Genomic DNA, 23,449 nt, shown 5'->3' on the forward strand with positions numbered 1-23,449 from the left:
GGACCTCGGGTTTGGTATTGCAGTGGTGCACTATTGTGTTTTGGGGATTTTCTGCTGCGAGGGCATGTATAGGTTCTTGTTACTGGCCATCGAAATTGAGATGTGTCTATGGCGTGATGGAGGAAATGTGTGATGCTTGCCGCTGTTGCATGTGAAAACGCTTTGTCTGCTTTGTGTCTGTGCAGGAAATTACGTGAAGTAAATAGCTGGTACCACGGCGACGTCTTGCTCTCACGCGTTGTTGAATAAATTTCAGAATTACTGAATGGTGAAGATATCCCACTTGTAAAGCAAATGAAGCCATTTGCGCCATACTAAGGTACTGTTTTATTCTGCTTAAATCTGTGTCAGTTATATGTGCATTTATATGTCCTTGTTTAGTTACGGAAGTTATGTTGTTGTTGTTGTCGCCTTCAGTCCTGAGACTGGTTTGATGCAGCTCTCCATGCTGCTCTATCCTGTGCAAGCTTCTTCATCTCCCAGCACCTACTGCAACCTACATCCTTCTGAATCTGCTTAGTGTATTGATCTCTTGGTCTCCCTCTACGATTTTTACCCTCCACGCTGCCCTCCAATGATAAATTGGTGATCCCTTGATGCCTCAAAACATGTCCTACCAACCGATCCCTTCTTCTAGTCAAGTTGTGCCACAAACTTCTCTTCTCCCCAATCGTATTCAATACCTCCTCATTAGTTACGTGATCTACCCACCTTATCTTCAGCATTCTTCTGTAGCACCACATTTCGAAAGCTTCTATTCTCTTCTTGTCCAAACTGGTTATCGTCCATGTTTCACTTCCATACATGGCTACACTCCATACAAATACTTTCAGAAACGACTTCCTGACACTTAAATCTATACTCGATGTTAACAAATTTCTCTTCTTCTGAAACGCTTTCCTTGCCATTGCCAGTCTACATTTTACATCCTCTCTACTTCGACCATCATCAGTTATTTTACTCCCTAAATAGCAAAACTCCTTTACTACTTTAAGTGTCTCATTTCCTAATCTAATCCCCGCACCATCACCCGATTTAATTTGACTACATTCCATTATCCTCGTTTTGCTTTTGTTGATGTTCATCTTATATCCTCCTTTCAAGACACTGTCCATTCCGTTCAACTGCTCTTCCAAGTCCTTTGCTGTCTCTGACAGAATTACAATGTCATCGGCGAACCTCACAGTTTTTACTTCTTCTCCATGGATTTTAATACTTACTCCGAATTTTTCTTTTGTTTCCTTTACTGCTTGCTCAATGTACAGATTGAATAACATCGGGGAGAGGCTACAACCCCGTCTCACTCCTTTCCCAACCACTGCTTCCCTTTCATGCCCCTCGACTCTTATAACTGCCATCTGGTTTCTGTACAAATTGTAAATAGCCTTTCGCTCCCTGTATTTTACCCCTGCCACCTTCAGAATTTGAAAGAGAGTATTCCAGTTAACGTTGTCAAAAGCTTTCTCTAAGTCTACAAATGCTAGAAACGTGGGTTTGGCTTTTCATAATCTTTCTTCTAAGATAAGTCGTAAGGTTAGTATTGCCTCACGTGTTCCAACATTTCTACGGAATCCAAACTGATCTTCCCCGAGGTCCGCTTCTACCAGTTTTTCCATTCGTCTGTACAGAATTCGCGTTAGTATTTTGCAGCTGTGACTTATTAAACTGATAGTTCGGTAATTTTCACATCTGTCAACACCTGCTTTCTTTGGGATTGGAATTATTATATTCTTCTTGAAGTCTGTGGGTATTTCGCCTGTCTCATACATCTTGCTCACCAGATGCTAGAGTTCTGTCATGACTGGCTCTCACAAGGCCATCACTAGTTCTAATGGAATGTTGTCTGCTCTCGGGGCCTTGTTTCGATTCAGGTCTTTCAGTGCTCTGTCAAACTCTTCACGCAGTATCTTATCTCCCATTTCATCTTCATCTACATCCTCTTCCATTTCCATAATATTGTCCTCAAGTACATCGCCCTTGTATAAACCCTCTATATACTCCTTCCACCTTTCTGCCTTCCCTTCTTTGCTTAGAACTGGGTTATAGAAGTGTGTAAACAGAGAGCTATGTGGAAAGGGATGTAAAGTTGAAACCCTTCCAATACGTGAATACACTCGAACTCTGTATTATTAAAGGTGCCTTTCGATACCAGCACCTACCTTGGGTAATAAGTGTTATTCGGAGGTTGTCATGGTACTGTTAAGTAATTATTATACACAAAATTGTTTATTCTGATTATACTAAATTGGAGATGTAACGTCGGTTTTGAGCCACTGTAAAATACTATTGTCTCCTCTGTGTGGCAGCCTAGCATTGTCAGTGGCTTCAATCATTATTCCTATCATATTTCGAGTTTTGTATTCACGGGTTTGCTTAAGCTGACACTGTTGAATTGTAATACCTATGAACAGGCAAGTCAAACTGAGTATTCTATCAGCTCAAGACGAAATTCTATTACATGGTACCTTAGTTTGTTATAGGTTAAAAGTATTTTACGTGTTATTAATATTCTGCTGTTTGCTTTGTCTAAAGAGGAGCTAGTTCTGTGAAGTAGGGGTTTATATTTTATTAGTGTGTTACGTGTTGTGCCTTTTCATGTTAATTGTTTTTAAGAAGGTACAAGTGACTCTGTGTATGTTGCAGGTAGCTGAAAATGACGTGTTGACGGGTATCGCATCCTGAGGGGGGTTGATAGTGGCCCTTTTTACTATGGAACATCCGGCTATCGTCCTTCAGTACATGTTTCTCGCTTATATCGTTACTACGTTTGTCGAGTGGAATTAGGGCTTGCTGTAATCACCTTATGTGTTGAAGTTAATTACCTCCCTCGCCAGGGCGCGAACCTCCGTGGATATAGTCGTATTCTCATCTGTAAACATTGATACTATTATTCATTTGTTCTCGTCACACGTATGATTATTTATCTTGTTATATTTAATGTCAGTAAAATGTAAGTGTATATTCCACATTTGCAGTGCGTTTGTTCTGTTTTCTGTATGTCTTAGAATTACCGAGAGGTCGACTTGGCCCTTATTTGCATAGCCATGTGACGTCTGTATAACACTGAGAAGCTTTTAGATGCACCTGCAATGGTGAGTTGCTACCCGAACTTTTCTTGGCGACGTATCGGCCATACTGCGGAGGTAAACATGCTTGCATGGCTGCACGCAGCTCACATGTCCTGTTCGGATAGCTAGGAACAATGCAACCTGTGCTATTCTGGGAAATATTGGAACAGATTTCTTTATCGTGACCTGTGATGTCAGTATCTGCAGGTGGAGAGGAATCCCACCAGCAACAGTAAATGCGATGACGAGGCCCAGAGGCATCTTGCATATGGAATCGGCGTAAGTGTGCCTCCCAGTGTGCACGCATTGGAGTTCTGTAGGGGATCAGTTAGCTGATACATCTCGGATGACAATACTTTGAAAGCGTTTTTAGGTGCAATGAGTGTTTGTGCACAGCATTATTTTCGGCTGTTTAAGTGTTGTGAGCGTGTTTGCATAGTGTTACACACACATTATCTCTAGACAATTTACGAGTTGTTTTCGTGTCTGTTGGATTACTTTGTGAGGAGGTGCACAGGCTGCGCAATGCATGATGTCGACAGCTGAAGATTAGCAAGCGTGTTTTCAGAGCCTTTTACTTGCATTATTTTGACAATTTACGAGTGGTTTTCGTCTCTGCACATCAGTGTACTGCATTATTTCGGTGATATACGAGCAGTTTTCAGGTCTGTAGACTATTTACTGCGACCTCAAGCACGCCAGGGTGAGTGTTTTGTATCAGTGTAATAAATAACTACATGAAGTCCGTCCCTAACTAAGTTGTTCCAAAAATAAATAAAGTGCACTCCTTCTTCTCTCCAGCAGCCCAATTCAGGCTGAGTCCTTTTCCCGCCACTTTTCCCCCATACCGCCATCTTGGATTATGTCATGGGAGGGACGATGACCCCCTCTGGTGGTGGTAATGTGTACTAGGTCAGTTGGACTCCGGACCTCGTAGGGAACACACTGGATGGCGGTACTGCCTCAGATTGTTCAATTAAAGACTGCCTGCAGAATAAAATCTTATGTCCATCCTATCCAACACAGGCTGAGTCCTTTTCCCACTAATTCCTAGGAAGACGTGACGTTCAGATGATTTAGTTTAGTAGAGGTACCCAAGTGACCTTTTTTCCTGCCATTTTCTTAGGTTAGTGAAGGAAGCGCAATTGCCCTTTTTTCACCACCAACATTTGAACTTCCCACCATGACGTCATTGGGACATTGCCGTATCTATCGCCGCCATCTTTGATCCACCATCTTGAATATTTTTCGCATCAATGGAGATTGGGGTGACGTCCTTGGTTCCCTGTTACTGATGAGGTGCTGTTCCAGAATGTGAAGAGCCTCCCCAATTCTGTTCATGTCTAAGGGGAGTTTAAGGTAGACTGTAGAGGCAGTGAGAATTTGGATCGAAGAGGGAGGTATACCAGGGTAATCCGTGCAGTTGTGTGAACGGCTGTGACAAGGTGGCTTAGTGGCTAACGCACATGATGTACGCTAGAGACTCAAGTTCGACTCCCGGCCTTGGCATAAATTTTCACTCGTCGCTTCAGTCTATGTACGTAGAAACGTCGCTAGGTGCATGAGCTCTTAATGAGCCGGGTTAGAAAAACGCTACCTAAACAAAGTGCACTTCATTTCAGAATCAAGATAAGTAAAAACCTAGCTGACAAACAAAAGCTGAACGAAGCGAATATGAGCGTAAGGAGAACAATGAAAGAGGAGTTCAATGATTTTGATTGTAAGACATTTTCAACCGATCTGACTAAAAATCCTAAGAGATTTTGCTCGTATGTAAAATCAGCAAGAGGGTGAAAATCATCTACTCATTCTCTCAGCGACCACACCGGCACCGAAACTGGATATAACACAGAGAGAAAGCCTAAATACTGAATTATGTCTTCTGACGTTTTTTCACGGAAGATCGTAAGACTGTCCCTCTCAATCGTCTTGCGAATGTCGAAAGGGCAGATTTTGAGATAGCCGATCGCGGTTACAGTCGCTTAGTAGTGGAAAGGCTTCAGGACCAGATGAGATACCTGTAAGAATCTATAAAGATTTTGCGAAAGAACTTGCTACCCTTCTAGTAATAATTTATCGTAGATCGCTTGAGCAACAAAAGATACCTAATGACTAGATAAAAGCACAGGCCATTCCCGTTTTTAAAGAAGGCCGTAAGACATATCCACACAATTATAGACCTATATCGTTGACATCAATTTGTTGTAGAATTGTGGAACATGTTTTATGCTCAAGAATTATGACGTTCTTGGAAAATAAACATCTCCTCTATAAAAATCAACATGCATTCTGCAAACAGAGATCCTGCGAAACTCAGCTCGCTCTGTTCCTCCATGAGATCCACTGCGGCGCCCAGGTTGCGTGAGCCTGTGTCACGGTTAGGTATGAATCAGTTGCACAACGGCTGGACTTCACGGCATCCGGTTTTATGTCGCTATACGATAAGCTGGTTGATTCTAAAAAACAGTATGGGGCCTGAAGATGGCAAAATGAATAGCCGAAACTGGTTGCGTTCGAAATAAAATAAAATAACCTAAAATATACGGCTGTTAGTAAAGGTTATTGAATTGAAAACTTTACTTTATGTCGCACGACTCCTTCTTGGTGCTGCAAGTTTTGTTTCTGTTAGTGTATAACGACAAGTAATGGACCTCTTACTCCCTTGTGACATTTCTAAAGCTACTTCCACGCCTGAAGGCTTCCCTCCATTGAGAATTACATGCACACCGATGTCAGAGATATACAGGTATAACTTTAGTCTGGTGCGTCTTCGACGACCCTTCTTGACAACGGGCGTGTGTTTTTTTTCCCAATCATCAGGAACACTTCGCTCCTCCAGGGACCTACGGTACATTGCTGCTGGAAGAGGGGCAAGTTCTTTTGAATACTCTATGTAGAATCGTATCGCTATCCCGAAAGCCGTTGGCCTTCCCTCTGTGCAGCCATTTCAGTTGATTTTATTTCCAAGTGTCACTTATTTTGATATCAGCCGTTTTGTCGTTCATTTGGCGATTTAAAGCGGGTGCTACAGTGCCGCCCGCAGCTCGTGGTCTTGCGGTAGCTTTCTCGTTTCCCGCGCACGGTGTCCCGGGGTGATTCCCGGCGGGGTCAGGGATTTTCCCCTGCCTCGAGACGACTGGGTGTTGTTGTGTCGTCTTCATCATCGTCATTCATCCTGAAACTTCCTGGCATATTAAAACTGCGTGCCGGACCGAGACTCGAACTTGCGACCTTTGCCTTTCGCGGGCAAGTGCTCTACCAACTGAGCTACCCAAGCACGGCTCACGCCCCGTCCTCACAGCTTTACGTCTGCCAGTACCTCGTCTCCTACCTTCCAAATTTTTCACTTTGCACGCGAAAGGCAAAGGTCCCGAGTCCGAGTCTCGGTCCGGCGCACAGTTTTAGTCTGCCAGGAAGTTTCATATCAGTGCACACTCCGCTGCAGAGTGAAAATCTCATTCTGGAAACATCCCCCAGGCTGTGGCTAAGCCATGTCTCCGCAATATCCTTTCTTTCAGGAGTGCTTGTTCTGCAAGGTTCGCAGGAGAGCTTCTGAAAAGTTTGGAAGGTAGGAGACGAGGTACTGGCAGAAGTAAAGCTGTGAGGACGGGGCGTGAGTCGTACTTGGGTAGCTCAGTTGGTAGATCACTTGTCTGCGAAAAGCAAAGGTCCCGAGTTCGAGTCTCGGTCCGGCACGCAGTTTTAATCTGCCAGGAAGTTTCATATCAGCGCACACTCCGCTGTAGAAGGAAAATTTCATTCTAGAATCATTCATCCCCATTACGGTCGGAGGAAGGCAATGGCAAACCACGTCCGCTAGGACCTTGCCTAGTACAGCGGTGCGGATCTCCCGCATCGCCCCCTACGCTCCTCGGAGTATGGGACCTCATCATAGTCACTACAGTGCCATCGTCTTCTGTTCAGCAGTTTTGCAAAAAGACGTTCAATATTTCGACCGTATCTATGGCGTCGCCCGTTTCAGCGCCATTCTGGCCACAGAGTGCCTGGACGGACGACTTCGATCCGTTTACTGATTCAACATAAAACCAAAATTCCTCAGGATATTCTGCCAAGTCAGCGGACAGAACTTTAGTTTCGAATTCGTTGAACACTTCAGGTATGACTCTCCGTACACTAATTTTGGCTTCGTTTAGTTTCTGTTTGTCTTTGAAGTGTTGGCTACGTTCAGATTTGCAACGAAGCTCTCTTAACTTTCGTAGCAGCTTTCTAACACGACTGTCGAACCAAGGCGACTCTTTTACATCCCTCAGAAATTTGCTCGGCATACAGCTGTCTAAGCATATTGCACGAGTACTTGAACTTTGCCCACTGATACCCAGTGGTTTCAGTGCTGGAGATGGAATGTTTATGCTGTCCGCTCAGGTAATCTGAATTTTGTTTCTTTTCGCTCTTGGTAAGCGGAATGATCTTCCTTCTTTTCTTTGTATTTCTCTTAACAGCCGTATTCAGTAATGCTGTAATAGTCTCACGATCATTGATTCCCTGTTATTCACTAACGAGTCCAAGAGTTCAGGTCTGTTTCTCATCTGCAGATATAAGATTTTACCTTCAGTATTTACTATATCCTCCTTTCTTCGTTGTCCTCAATTTCGTTTGTTGGTTGGTTGATTTGGGGAGGGGACCAAAAAATTTTGGAGATTTGTGGTAAGGTTCTATGGGACCAAATTGCTGAGGTCATCGGTCCCTAGGCTTACACACTAATTAAACTAACTTACGCTATGGACGACATACACACCCATGCCCGAGAGAGGACTCGAACCTCCGACGGGGGGAGCCGCGTGAACCGTGACAAGGCGCCTAGACAGCACGGCTACCCCGCGTGGCGAGGGGACCAAACAGCGAGGTCATCTGTCCCATAGGCTTAGGGAAGAATGACGAAGGAAGTCGACCGTGCCCTTTCAAAGGAACCATCCCGGTATTTGCCTGAAGCGATTTAGGGAAATCGTGAAAAACCTAAATGTGGATGGCCGGACGTGGATTTGAACCCTGGTCCTCCGAATGCGAGTCCAGTGTGCTAGCCACTGCGCCACCTCGCTTCGTCCCAATTTAGTTATGTGTTTCGATAAAGACATTTTAGGTGCTTCTGACTACTATCCTCTTTCGTTCCTCATGTTATATATTAACTGTGTTTATCTGTAGTTCATACCTGTTTTTGCTAATTATTTCGGACGTCTTGTAGCATCTGGTACTATCGAACGCCCATTCTAGGTCTACAAACCCTAAGAAAGTGAGTTGATTTTCCTTCATCTGTATTCCGATTATCGAGCGTAAGATGAGGAGTGCGTGTCTGGTGCCTTCACCTGTTCTAAAGCATAAATGACAATCATGTAACAGATACTCTACTATCTTTTCTTTTCTTGGGTACACCACTTTTGTCAGAAAACAGGGTGCACGACATAAGCTGATTGCTCCATGGTTGTTGCACGTCTCTGTCTTTAGTATCTTTGGTATTGTGTGTATTACGTCTCACCGTACGTTTGATGGTATGTCTCCAGTGTCATAGAGTCTACACATTTAGTAGTAGTTTAGTTGCTAAATCTCTCAAATTATTACAGATGTTCTGAAGGAATACTAACAAATACTTATCCCTTATGTTCGCTGGAAAAGCATTCAAATTGAAAAAAGGACACTCTGGCAGGTCGTCTTCACTTGGTTGCTTCGAAACAACAATACTTAAATTCGCCGGCATAAGTAAAATTCGATAAAATCTTTTCACAATGGATTACCACTATTCTTTTGTACGACAGTTCAGAAGAGCTGAAAAATTGCAGATTAACCTTCACGCTTCATTTTTGTTGTGTTGACACTGAATTTGAGCGAACGTTTACTATTGCTTTCAACGAACGGCGTTTTCATAAGACCATGATATCCCGAAATAGTGAGTTGCGTGATAAACTTTACCGGACCAATGCTGGAAGCCTTCAGCGAAAAACACATTCGTTGCAATTTGAAATTCTGTAGAGAAAAGAATGCTCTTTGAAATGGTGGTTATCACAAATGTGGATCAGGTGTTCTTTTTGAGGTACGAAGGTTTAAAAATCACGTACTTTTGCAGCAAATTCGTTTTCGATCACCGTCCGCCCCATATATCACAACCTAAGCACCCAATTAATCAAGCTTGCAAGTATTGCAAACAAGCCACCAGAACTGGAACTTCCTGGGCGAAATATATGGAGGGACGAATGTAGCTGAACTTGAGAGAACTTCCAGCCTACCACACAAATTTTGTTGACAATTTTCGTCTACATCCACGTCATGCTCCGCAAACTTCCAAATGGTGTCTTGCGAAGGGTACTTCTGCTACATCTACATCTGCATCCATACTCCGGAAGCCACCTGACGGTGTGTGGCGGAGGGTACCTTGAGTACCTCTATCGGTTCTCCCTTCTATTCCAGTCTCGTATTGTTCGTGGAAAGAAAGATTGTCGGTATGCCTCTGTGTGGGCTCTAATATCTCTGATTTTACCCTCATGGTCTCTTCGCGAGATATACGTAGGAGAGAGCAATATACTGCTTAACTCCTCGGTGAAGGTATGTTCTCGAAACTTCAACAAAAGCCCGTACCGAGCTACTGAGCGTCTCTCTTGCAGTATCAGATCCCCCTACACAGCCCCACTCGCGAATGGCGCTTGGGAATTTTACAGTTAGTAAGGCTATCGTTACCGAAGGGAAATGACACCGGTTAGTTGGAGATTCTATTCTAAATTTAACCTAAATACTGATAATTTTGAAATGGGTGGATCATAGTGCAGTCGATCACGAAACGCACAGGCGTCGAAAGGGTACCACGTAATATTTACTACAAAAATTACTGATAACACAAAGAAAACACTGATTAACTGAAAAAGGATAAGTAAACGGACGCGAGCCCGCTAGGCCAATGAATGTCCACAACCTTGAGAAAGGTAACGGCGAAGAAAGTTAAGCAAATAACCACTGGCGTGGCAACAGAAGGGACATTAATATTAAGTTACATGGCTTCAGTGCAAAGTCGCAATGATGGTTTATCAAAAGCTCGTCTCTTTGGTATAATTTGCATATTAAATATCAAATAATGACAGTTATTAATACAATCTTTTGACAGTGTGTGCCACATGTGGAGACCAGGCTGCGTGTCGAAGGCGTGGCGCAGTTGACAGCGTACTGAGCTGTGAGTTGTGAGCACAAAAATAGCAAGTTCGTGTCTACTTCCTCCCAAGTTTATTTTATACCTTTCGGGTTTTTGTCATCAGTTTAATATAAGTATTTCAAAAGGCGAATGTATTCATTATAAATAATGTATCTACTTCAATTCTTGTTGCAAAAGCCAGTGTCCAGAAATCTGAACGTGACTGCCAGTCTCTGTCAGAAAGTAAACACAAGTGACACACTAGAAGTCCCTGCTATCACGAAACTTTCTGTGAAATGTATATACCTATCTCGTGGTCTTATGGAGTGGCGCATGTTTGTATCTCGCCGGTAAATACTTTTTTCAATGCTAGTGAGCAGCTTCGAAAAAATTTCCTCTTGCATTTAAATAAAATTACGAAACGAATCTTGATCTTGAAATATACGTGATGAAGTACAGAACTTCTGAGTGATTGTAGTCAATGCAGCATCGAGAACACTGATATAAGCATATCTAAACTGGCATTATACCCTAACTACATACAATTTAAAGCCGAAAATACGATGAAGATTCAACTGTGGTAAGGAATAACTTCTGCTAGTACATATGTCAGATCGCTGTTCAGCGTTACATTGTGTTCCCCTAACAGAAATCCGCCGTTGAGGCCATCGGCTAGTCCAGAATCATCTTCGCTATTTTCTCCACTCTTCTTCGAGAATCACTAACACTGTCAACAAAGCTGTTGCAGGCATTTCCATTTTCGTCAATAAACTCTGTGATTTACGCGACGCATGCCTCAGGGAACTGCCGCTGGAGAGCGTTGAGGTCGCAGATCAAGATGAGGAGCACGTTCCGTGAGATGTAATAGGTCGTTTGAGAGGGAACAGCAACCACGACGGACCAGCACTGTATCTGGCATGCTTCACGTTGAGAAACTTGTCTCGTGCGAGGACGGCTTAAGGAGGGCATACGTGTGCTCCATCCGTCTATAAATTGTGTAAATTTCGCTCTGTGTGTTACCGCGTTGTAACTGTTTGTGTATTGGGGACCAACCCAGCACTCGTCTAAAAGGGCTTCGAAAACCACCTAAACACCACACAGGATGTTCAAGTAGCAGACCAACGGTTGTTTATCCGCCGTGCTGAATCGACCCACGACTTGTTCGCCTCCGTGTCTCGGCTCGGCTGTTACCTCCCTTCGCGTAAGATAGGTAGTTACATGTTACATAGATCGTCTGAAGGATTCTTTTACCGAAATGATTTGGAACGAGTCAGTTTCCAGGATATGTATATGTAATTAGTATTGATATTAATGAAAACATTACCTTTTGGTCTTACAGTCTGGATCTAAAATAGCTGCTGTACTGAGAACACCATTTATATGTTAATTCACTAGATTTTACAAGTGTTAAACAACAAAACAGCGGTGGTTGGTATTTTCTGCGACCTATCTAAGGCTTTTGACTGAATCACAGTATTCTGCTGGATAAAGCGGGGTTTTATAGGTTTGATGGTATAGCCAATCAACACTTGATGTCATGTCTAACCAAAAGAATATAGGATGTTGTACTTAGTAATTCAACAAATATAGTCTGCGGACATAGTTTTGACTAGGGTCAATTCACGTATGGGGTTCCTGAATGCTTAATCTTAGGTCCACTATTATTCCTTATATATGTAAAGGGTCTTCTGCCCAATATACAACAAGCAGAGTAGTTCTCTTTGCTGATGACACTAGTGTTGTTATCAGTGTAGACACATATATATATATATATATATATATATATATATATATATATATATATGTGTCTACACTGATAACAACTATATATATATATATATATATATATATATATATATATATATATATATATGTGTCTACACTGATAACAACACTAGTGTCATCAGCAAAGAGAACTACTCTGCTTGTTGTATATTGGGCAGAAGACCCTTTACATATATAAGGAATAATAGTGGACCTAAGATTAAGCATTCAGGAACCCCATACGTGAATTGACCCTAGTCAAAACTATATATATATATGTGTGTGTGTGTGTGTGTGTGTGTGTGTGTGTGTGTGTGTGAAGAAATGTTAAACCACGAACTTAGAAGTATCATTGATTGGTATTCTCATTCTCAATTTTGAAAAGACACATTCAGTTCTGCATATCTAGGGATACTACACCGATGATAAGTGTAACACACGGTATGGATATAATAATTTGGGTGGAAACTTGAAAATTCTTAGCTATCCATATTTATGAGCGTTTCATCTGGAAAAAGCACATTTCGAAACTCCCAAAACAACTTAATTCAGCCACATTTGGCCTTAGAACCATTGCAAATCTTGGGGAGAGACGAATCAGTAAGTTACCGTATTTTACTTATTTTGATTCAATTATGTCAAATGGAATAATGTTCTCGGTATCTCATGTTTAAGAAAGAAAGTCCTCATTGCGCAAAAAGTATTCTAAGAATAATATGTGATGCTCATCCACCATCATCTTGTAGACACCTGTTTAAGGAGTTGGATATTCTGACGAGAGTTCATAATATATTTATTCCCTCTTGTAAATTATTCACCACAATTCAAAAGGTACAATAATCTACGTAATTGCAATACCAGAAGGAAAATGGCATTAAATAGTCTTTATTAATGTTGTCTTAGATTTTCGATAACTTACCCAGTGATATAAAAGTAAAATTTGAAAAACTGAAAATTTCTCCTTCAAAACTCCACTAGCATAGGAGAGTTTCTGTTAATGTAATGAACACAAGGTCATGGACACGAATTACTAACTCATATCTGCAGATTTAATAAAAGCAAATCTCCTAAATATTCATAATGTGGCCATATTTACAGATTAATTTGCAATGCGAATGTAAAATTACTCGTTCAACATCATTACGGCTTATTGCGCAAATGATCCATGGAACACCTGAAACTAACCAATTTACTCATGTAATTACACTTAGAAACTAGTTCCCGTTTTTTAGGCTACCTGTTTTAAAGGGAAATTCGTCCGTGGAATAGAAGGAGTTGTCAAAGAGAAATGATTTTAGGTTAGACTTAGCACTTGATTTTCTTCCTCGTAAACATTTTATGTTATTCGTCCAATCATCAAAAAATTATGTTACTGCATATTGAACCCCTTTCCAAGCTACTGACAGCTTTAAAATGTATAAGAAAGACAATTTTTTCTCTAGTGTTATAGGTATGGACATCATTGTTGACTGCCGATGAACAACACATGCTACTCTCACTCATCGCTTTTTGCACTCAGTATTTGCTTTCTAAGTGCTGAATTACACGAGAAAATTATTCCGTAGGACATTATTGAGTGGAAATATGCAAAATGAACAGCAAAAGTAACAGGTCGTAATTATTTGAGAAGCTAATATGCTTGTTGCACTCAAAGTTTTCGTCAATGTGTACACACAAAAATTTGGAGCCTTCTGATCTATGCAATTGCTAAATCGATTATTGGTATTACTCTATTTGTTCTATACAACTGAATATCTTGTGTTTTCTTACAATTTAAGGGGGGGGGGTCCATTTTCGGTGAATCATTTAATACTCCTTTGAAAACGTCATTAAAAATTTCTTCTGTGGCATTCTCCAGTCTTGTCTGCAAAACTACCAATTCTGCTTGCTGAGTGTTAAATTGAAAGTCATTCACATTCCCTTTATAATTTCTCCCCAGCTCCTAAAATTTTTTACCTTCTAACCATGTTAGAATTATTCAGCGCAGGTATTTGCATTCTGTTTGTTAAGTATGGTTGAAACCAATTGTTTGTGAAGCCATCAATTACAAATTGAAGTTCTTATAGGAATCTAACATGATCTACACAATCAAATGCCTTGAAAAGATCACAAAAAATACAATCTGGCAATCTTTTATCATTTAAGGTTTGTACTACTTGATGAGAGAATGTATAAACAGCATACCCAGCAGAGGAGCTCTTCTGGAATTCAAACTGTCATGTGTTAAGTAAATTGTTTCCACTTAAATGTGAGAGTGCTCCTGAGTACATTACTTTTTCGAAGATATTGAAAAAAGATGCCAGTAGCGAAACTGGGCCAGCTATAGCAGTGAAGCTATACGGGAAGATAAAAAAACACAGGAGAATGATTTCAGCGAAACAGACGGGAAGAGAACATGCAGTATTTTTTTTATTTATTCATAATCCTCTTCGTTGATGACAACAATGAATTGTTACATACTCAATTACATGTAAGTGAATTCCCATGATAATCTGTTTATTTTTCTGTCCCTTGATTTTTTTTCAATTCTAAGTACGGAATTAATTTTAGAGTGCCTCTAATACTATTTTTTCTTTATCTTTATTTCTTTGTATTACTATCGCTCTAAAATTTAAATGGCTACCTATATGCAAGATACATGTAATTTACCTATGGCACCTGTTTGCACCCTCAGTTGGCTCTTGCTTTGCTGTGACAGAGAAAGAGCCAAGGGATTTCATTATTTCAAATTATCTGACCAATTTTATAGTTACTTTAATGCCTACTGCTGTTAGTGGTGTCACTACGACATATACTACTAATGCAGTAGCTAATACTGTAACTATTGCAAATATGAAAAATGCGATAACGTGCCTAAATTACACTTTATAACCACGGCATTGGAAAAAAAAACAAGTCCACAAAGGTCGGATGTGTAACTTTTATTATAAATGTTGTAATACTGTATGTGATGGTGACTCAGTGTGATTAAGATTCGTCACCGTATTCGATGGAGCGCAAGGGACGAGGGAGGGGAGGGGGAAGCCTCCATTCAGATGAGGCAACAATCTAAACGTACCCTCTACTCCTGGACAAGCTGCAATAGTAGTGGGACGAACAATTACTGTGATGGCCATGGTACACCGAAATACCACATTTGTTTTCCCACTGGCCGGGTGAATTTATGCCCAATCTTTCCGATCAAGCTCATCTGACGTAATCGGATATACATTTTAAAAAACATATAGCAGAGGAAGCCTGTTTTATAAAAACAAGTCAGAGAAGACTTGAAAAAAGTATGTATTACGGTCTTCATACATACATAGAATTAGAGCACACTGACTGAATAGTAATACCAATAAAAAGGGTGAAAAGAGTGCATAATTAATTACTTATGAACACAAGAAAAAGTCCAGCAGTTGTTATACGCATAATAGAATAACATAAATTCACACATATGCAGAAAAATTAGACAATGATGCAAGAGAAAAACAGAGAAAGAGAGAGATGACGGGCGTGATACGGTGACTGCAGAACATTTTTTGCCTTTTACTTGAGCAATACCTTGGTCGATCTCGACGATAGGCCGTATTTTTCCATTCGTGCTACAGTCGTTAAGTGGCATTTTTGATCACTTACCTAGTGATATAAAATGTCTAATAGACAGTAAAGTTGAATTTGAAAAATAACTGAAAAATAGCTTACCAGCGAAGCTTCTGTAGCGTAGTCGTAACGACCTCGACAACATGTTGGCGGTCAGTTTTCTACAACAGAATGATACAGTCCGTCAACATACTTGGGCATTTGGATATGATGGCGCATTTCAATTGTTGCAAAGTGTCCCCGTACCGCTGCACGTTAACCGTGGCGAAGTGTTCCAGAAAGACGGTGAGCAGCGAGTGCTTGTAGTCGAAGAAACTCCCAGAAGAAAGTCCCAGAACTAGCGTGCATGGCTTTAGATTTTTTCCCGTGGGGGATGAATCCACGTGCTTCCACTGTTAGCTATGACGATCGCTCTCCGGTTCAAAATGATGACACCGATGTCCAGCTTGAGCAGAATGTCTTCCACCGTCCGCCGTCGACAGCATCCGCAGGAGCAATGACAGGAGCGGTAATGACTCCAAGAGCCTGTGCTGGCCGACTGCTGTCTCTCAGTGACACCCGAACTTCTTTAAATTGTTTACTCCAAGTAAACAGACGCGCAAGTAACACACTGAATTCGCCATACACGGCAGACATTCGGGTACGAACTTCACTTTCCGACACTCCTTCTGCAGCGTCCGTCCAGTCCGCCTGCGACACCGGCACCCTGCATGACATAACAGAGATGCGGGATGCCTACATCACAAAGTGCAACCAAGGCGCATGTCTAAGATACGACCTAGGCCGCTGTCGCAGACGAAAACACGGCCTCGTGTCGCAACCAACGGCGGCCAGGGCGAACTACCCGAGCGTCAGAGGTCTCGACCAACAAGCGGACTATTTTCCTAAGCCACCCACGCGATCGAAAACAGTCCCAGATGATCCATCCGCCAACCGGCATTATAAGCCGGCGCACGGCCGCACGGAGTTGTAGGGACCAGAAATCCTAGGCGCAACATCCACATGCTTTGTCGGCTGGTAGTCCCGAATCGTCATGAGTGGTAGCTTCAGACAATGAGTTTCGTGTAACGGTGGACTGGCCTCCCTGGACAGCTTTGTGGCAATGCCGTCTCGACCACTCTAGTAGTTTTGTTTCCGTCTTTTCTTTGGTGAACTTTCTCGAGCCAGAAAAACATTTTGCTATTCTTCTGCTACAACCTCTGAAGTGGGATCCAGACTTTGTCTCTTGCTTAAATTGTGTATGTTTCAACTACTTTGTCCATATCAGTGATGTTCTTATTTATAGGTTTTTCTCAATAAAAGCAGATTGAGGAATATCGTTCGCGTATTTTCTCTGCTACCTCAGATGCAGCACCTTCCGCCGCCAAATCGCACAACGCCTCGCTGATCCTCTTTCCCGACTATCCACAGTGATTTTGGGCGTTAGGGATGTGCAAATGTTAATCGCTTTCAAAGGGGTTCGAGATTTCCCTATATGATCCAGCGTTCGATATAGTATCGAGGCTGTTCGAAAAATCACGTGACGTTTGACTTGCGCGGTGCGTGTGCGAGGGTTACGTAAGAAACTACAAGCTAGCCACAACAATAAGTTACGGTTCTGCTTAAAATTTGAAAATTTAGTGAAACGCTGGAGTAAATAGCGTTAATTCGTACCGCTGTACAAATGCCTATTGTTTTTGAACAGGTGGCCAGTAAGATTTGTCCTACAGCAGCGGTATGTACGCATATTTAAACATTTACGCTGATTCGTAAATAAAGGTAACAAAGACGAAAATGATGTCCTCCGAAAAATATTACGTGACTGAATCCACTGTAATATTTTATTTGTTTATGACAGGGTTTGCAAATAAGCAATTCAATCCCTGTTGACATATCAGAATAAAAGATATTAATCAATTTGGAAACAAGGAAGCAATATTTTGATGAAGTATTAAATGTCAGAAAAATAAAATACACCGTAATAAAGTGACTGACTTTGGAGAAGGTACCATCATACGTCACTAGATCACGGGACTAGCGAAAGCTCGAGAATTGGACAGAACCATGATTGTAAACTTTCATTTGTTATTAGTTATCGTTCTTACACATGACCTGCACCTTAGAAGATCTAAAAACGTTAAAACAGGTCGTTTTCATACTACCAACAAAAGTTACTACGTCACAGACCGATCAAAAGATCGAACAGAACTCGATATTTCACGAACTGTCACGTAAGCTGTTCGAACAGCTCGAGTCGTGTTGACACGCAGCCCTATTGGGCGTAGACGTGACTCCCTGACCTCCCGTCCAGCGCGTCTAACAGACAAACGGCTCAGTGGCTAACGTTCGCTCTGGTCCTTCCTGAGGGTATTTGGATACACACACTTGCCTGGGTTGCCAACGTCCGCGTCATGCTCGTTATATGGTCTGTCGTTTCCATTTGCCTGCCCCTTATACACTCCTGGAAATTGAAATAAGAACACCGTGAATTCATTGTCCCAGGAAGGGGAAACTTTATTGACACATTCCTGGGGTCAGATACATCACATGATCACACTGACAGAACCACAGGCACATAGACACAGGCAACAGAGCATGCACAATGTCGGCACTAGTACAGTGTATATCCACCTTTCGCAGCAATGCAGGCTGCTATTCTCCCATGGAGACGATCGTAGAGATGCTGGATGTACTCCTGTGGAACAGCTTGCCATGCCATTTCCACCTGGCGCCTCAGTTGGACCAGCGTTCGTGCTGGACGTGCAGACCGCATGAGACGACGCTTCATCCAGTCCCAAACATGCTCAATGGGGGACAGATCCGGAGATCTTGCTGGCCAGGGTAGTTGACTTACACCTTCTAGAGCGCGTTGGGTGGCACGGGATACATGCGGACGTGCATTGTCCTGTTGGAACAGCAAGTTCCCTTGCCGGTCTAGGAATGGTAGAACGATGGGTTCGATGACGGTTTGGATGTACCGTGCACTATTCAGTGTCCCCTCGACGATCACCAGTGGTGTACGGCCAGTGTAGGAGATCGCTCCCCACACCATGATGCCGGGTGTTGGCCCTGTGTGCCTCGGTCGTATGCAGTCCTGATTGTGGCGCTCACCTGCACGGCGCCAAACACGCATACGACCATCATTGGTACCAAGGCAGAAGCGACTCTCATCGCTGAGGACGACACGTCTCCATTCGTCCCTCCATTCACGCCTGTCGCGACACCACTGGAGGTGGGCTGCACGATGTTGGGGCGTGAGCGGAAGACGGCCTAACGGTGTGCGGGACCGTAGCCCAGCTTCATGGAGACGGTTGCGAATGGTCCTCGCCGATACCCGAGGAGCAACAGTGTCCCTAATTTGCTGGGAAGTGGCGGTGCGGTCCCCTACGGCACTGCGTAGGATCCTACGGTCTTGGCGTGCATCTGTGCGTCGCTGCGGTCCGGTCCCAGGTCGACGGGCACGTGCACCTTCCGCCGACCACTGGCGACAACATCGATGTACTGTGGAGACCTCACGCCCCATGTGTTGAGTAATTCGGCGGTACGTCCACCCGGCCTCCCGCATGCCCACTATACGCCCTCGCTCAAAGTCCGTCAACTACACATACGGTTCACGTCCACGCTGTCGCGGCATGCTACCAGTGTTAAAGACTGCGATGGAGCTCCGTATGCCACGGCAAACTGGCTGACACTGACGGTGGCGGTGCACAAATGCTGCGCAGCTAGCGCCATTCGACGGCCAACACCGCGGTTTCTGGTGTGTCCGCTGTGCCGTGCGTGTGATCATTGCTTGTACAGCCCTCTCGCAGTGTCCGGAGCAAGTATGGTGGGTCTGACACACCGGTGTCAATGTGTTCTTTTTTCCATTTCCAGGAGTGTATTTAAAAAAGAAGTAAATAGTTTTATTTTTCGTATTGAAATGCCCCGTTTTTTCTATTGCTATGGAAGCAACGAGTAAGAAAGACGAAAGTTCTGAAAACCAAGACACACACACAAGAGAACAAGGTAATAAAACTAGAAGATCTCTGCCACAGCAACATAGCATTTAATATGAGATCAGTCACCGTTAGCTTCACACGCCCTAGGCAACGATAATGTATAATTTTTGCGAGGCGTTCAAGAGCTATGCTGGCATTCTACGCAATTCCTTACAGACGAGTAAAAGATATAAAATACCTTTGAACAGTCTCCTCAAGGTGAGTCTGAGAGATCGTTTTCGTGATTCTGAAATTTTTGTAATCACTGTTGACGGATTGGCTGTTGGCTTGCGCCTGGAGATCTTCGGCCATGTTCGTTTAATGATTTTCAGGACGTTTATTTGCAGGAATGGCTGGCATTGTCAAAGACTTACTCCCGGTTGCCCAGTCCGCCACCAGCACCTCAGTTTGCGTATCGTAGCTTATCTGTCTGTCGGCATGTTTTAGCTCTCGCAGCCGTACCAGATTAATGTGTTCGGGATCTGTGACATTCAGGTTCGTGCACCAGCCACAATTCCACCGAACGGCCAAACAAAAGAATGGACTCACACGCAGCGGACCAATAAGCTCTGCGTCCCTGGCAACCACCACGCCATATCACCCGAATATAATCTATATTGAAAACTCCAAAGTATTGATAGCAGAAGCGAGCAAAATAAACTGTGTCACACGTTGATTCAGAGTCCAGCAGCATTCATGTTTCCAACTAACGTATAGTTTAGACGCACCTTTTTTATCCGTTGAAACAATCCACTAAACTAGAAGCATTATCACATGCAAAATTAAGTGGCCGTTTGTTGTGTTTACTGGATACTTCTTGGGTACGTGTGTGTAAAGCAGAGATGGGCAAATACTGTAAATCATAATTTGTCTCTATCAGTCATTATCGTAACGTACATTTTAGGGCTAAACATCTTTGCCAGTTCCGAAACTAATACGGTCGTCGTATCCTTTGTCTACTTTTGTGCAGTGTACAAAAATTGTGGAGTGCACTGAAGGTAAATTGCAGATAATTTTCTGGAATCTCTCACTCAACAAATTAAAAATAATATGTACTGAAAATAGCACCTACACAAGCTGAAGATAATATCCGAGAACTTTGTATGGAACTTTGATCTCATTATAGAATATTATATTCACTAGCTGTGGCATATGTGTAGGACGATCATTTCTCAGAATTTGATGAGTTGAAAAAATATCTTACATTTCCAGTGCAAAACTTTTAGGTTTCTCCTGACCAAGAGAGTTCAGTTTTTTCTGAACAAAAGGTATTTTTATTTTCTTCAATGAAGAAGTTTTAGTTTTTTCTCAAAGCAGTGTTTTAAATTGTTTCCAAAGAGATGTTTTTAGATTTTCTTAAATAAGAGTTTTTGCTTTTTTTGAAGAAGAGGCTCAGCTCATTCAAATAACACTTTTTCAATTTATTGAAAAAGAGTTGTAATCTTTCCGAAGAAGACGTTTAATTTTCTGAAGAACAACTTTGGTACTTCGATGGTGGACGCTGTGAATACGGTAATTATTATTGATGTCTGGAGGAAGAGTTAACAGTCTATCGAAAAGGTTTTTTTTCCGAGGAAGACTTGTTAGCCTACAAGATGACTTCTCGTATGTAAATTCAAGAATGAAGAACGTCAACATATCTCGGCCTCAAAATATCACCTCGACTGATGAGGGTCAATTTGATGATTGCAGAGCTTGGCTAAGAGGAGAACGGAAGAAAATAAGATTTTCAATTAGTGATAAAAACAAAATGTTTTTGGACTATCAGTTTCTGTCGACTTTGCCTTAATCATATTTGTATAACATAAAGCTGTTCTGTTTTGTTCGGATCTGAACGTGGTCATTATAGACCTAAATACGACATCTGTTCAAAAAAATTCCGGATCATTTGTAATTTCACGCCAATAGTCTTACGAATCGGGTGATAAAGAAGTAAATGTACAGTTACAGCTTGATTCGTGGAAGGAAATAATGAAAATGTATGGATTAAAAATAAATACAGATAAGAGTGAAGTAATGGTATTTGGAAGAGAGAAAGGGTTCAACGGAAATATTACCTTGAATGGAGAACCCCTCAAAGTGGTAGAAAGTTTCACTTATTTAGGGAGCGAAATATCTAGTGATGGAAGAATAACTAACGAAATTAATAGGAGGGTACAGAAGGGAGGCAATTTCTACCAAACAATAAAACACCTGATTTTGAATAAGGAAGTTTCAGAAAAAGCAAAACTCCTTATGTATAAGAATTATTACTTCCCTATTGTCACCTGTGGTGGAGAAACATGGAAAATGACACAAAGGGACTGGAGCAGACTGCAAGCAGGGAAAATGAAATTTCTCAGAGCAGTTAAGGGAAAAACAAGAATGAACAGAGTAAGGGATGTAGAGATTGGAAAGGACCTTAAACAAGAAAGTATGAGAGAAGAAATTGAAAAAAAGAGATTAAGATGGTACGGGCAGGTTAAGAGGGTGCGTGGGCGGAGACTCCCCAAAATTATGGAAGAACTAAAGATGGATGGGAAAAGACGTAAAGGGTGCCCAAGAACACGGTGGAAAATGGGAGTGAGAATATCTGTAGAAAGGAGAAGTGTGACCTGGCAGCAAGTGGAGGAAGAAAGGTGGTGGGAGGACCGAGCCAAATGGAGACGACTCGTCACCGGCAGTAGCTGGAGCGGGTTTTGGATATAGATAGATAGACAGTCTTACGAAAATCATATTCTTTGTCATCAATTTTCTTCTGCTTTATTCAAGTTGTAAATACGCATATATACAGGAGGAAAATAAATAAAACCGGCAAACTGTAGGGACGTATTCCTCACTGGAATTGGAGGAAGAAAGGTCCTAAGAACATGCATCAGGAAATACATAATTGCCACGGTAGAGTGCGCTGACGAATAACAATTATTCTGACCACGTGTCGTGTCTTCCTTGTGTGTTGCAGGCTGTGTGAGTGACGCAGCGAACTGTAAGCAGCAGAATGGTGTCGTATTCATGTCGGGGACAAGTCGAGATGGTGTCTGTGTATCCTCACAGACACCAACCACATCTTACAACATTTCAAGCCTTTGGGCGTTTGTGTGATCATGGGTCCTTTCGGACAGACGAACGTGCAGGGAGGCGGCAGACCGTGCGTGCACCACATCTGGAGGACCGTGTCCTACGGGATATTGAGATGAGCCCTAGCACAAGTTTCAGGCAAGTTGCCCGCCAACATCGTGTAAGCCAAAGTAGGATTATGTGTATCCTGCATGACAACCGCTACTATCTCTATCACCTGCAATCCCAGGGAGGTCCCTTTGAAGATCTGTTGTGACGTGGATGCGATGCAGCTCCGTACTGTGTTCCGGGACGATTCGCTGTCGTTGCACGCACAGCGTTCACTTCCGGACACATTTTCATGAGCCCTTCTTTTCCTCAATTTCCCGTCAGGAACCCGTCCCTGTAGTTTGTCTCTCTTATTAATGGTCACCCTGTGTAATACTATAAAAACGTAGTGGTCTACTGGGTAGCGCCATTGAGTACTGACTCAGAAGTCCATGGTTCGATTTCCAGTGATTACCTCAGATATTTTTTTTGTGACTGAGAGAAGATCTAGAACGGCTTCGACTCAGCCTCTATCGGCAAATGAGAAGCTCCCACATAAGATAAGAAGCGAAAGTGGCAAACCCCCGCCGGCAAGGAGATTTTTAAAACACAGAAACAAAATAATTTGATCTCATATTAGAGATAGATGTCATTTCTTCTGCAGTACACTAAGAGACTGGAGTTAACAAGTAACCGTACAACCTCAGGAAATCAGCTTCACTGATGGTCCAGAAGGCAACGAGTCATTCTCCAGTGAAACTTCAGTTCCAGCGGCACCCCGGCACAGAACGCGTTCCATATGAATGTGGCTCATAAATAGTGGTAACAGCGCACAACCGTACAGCAGGTTAATGCATACTGGATTG

Source organism: Schistocerca serialis, chromosome 7 (assembly GCF_023864345.2).
Source record: "Schistocerca serialis cubense isolate TAMUIC-IGC-003099 chromosome 7, iqSchSeri2.2, whole genome shotgun sequence".
NCBI lineage: Eukaryota > Metazoa > Arthropoda > Insecta > Orthoptera > Acrididae > Schistocerca > Schistocerca serialis.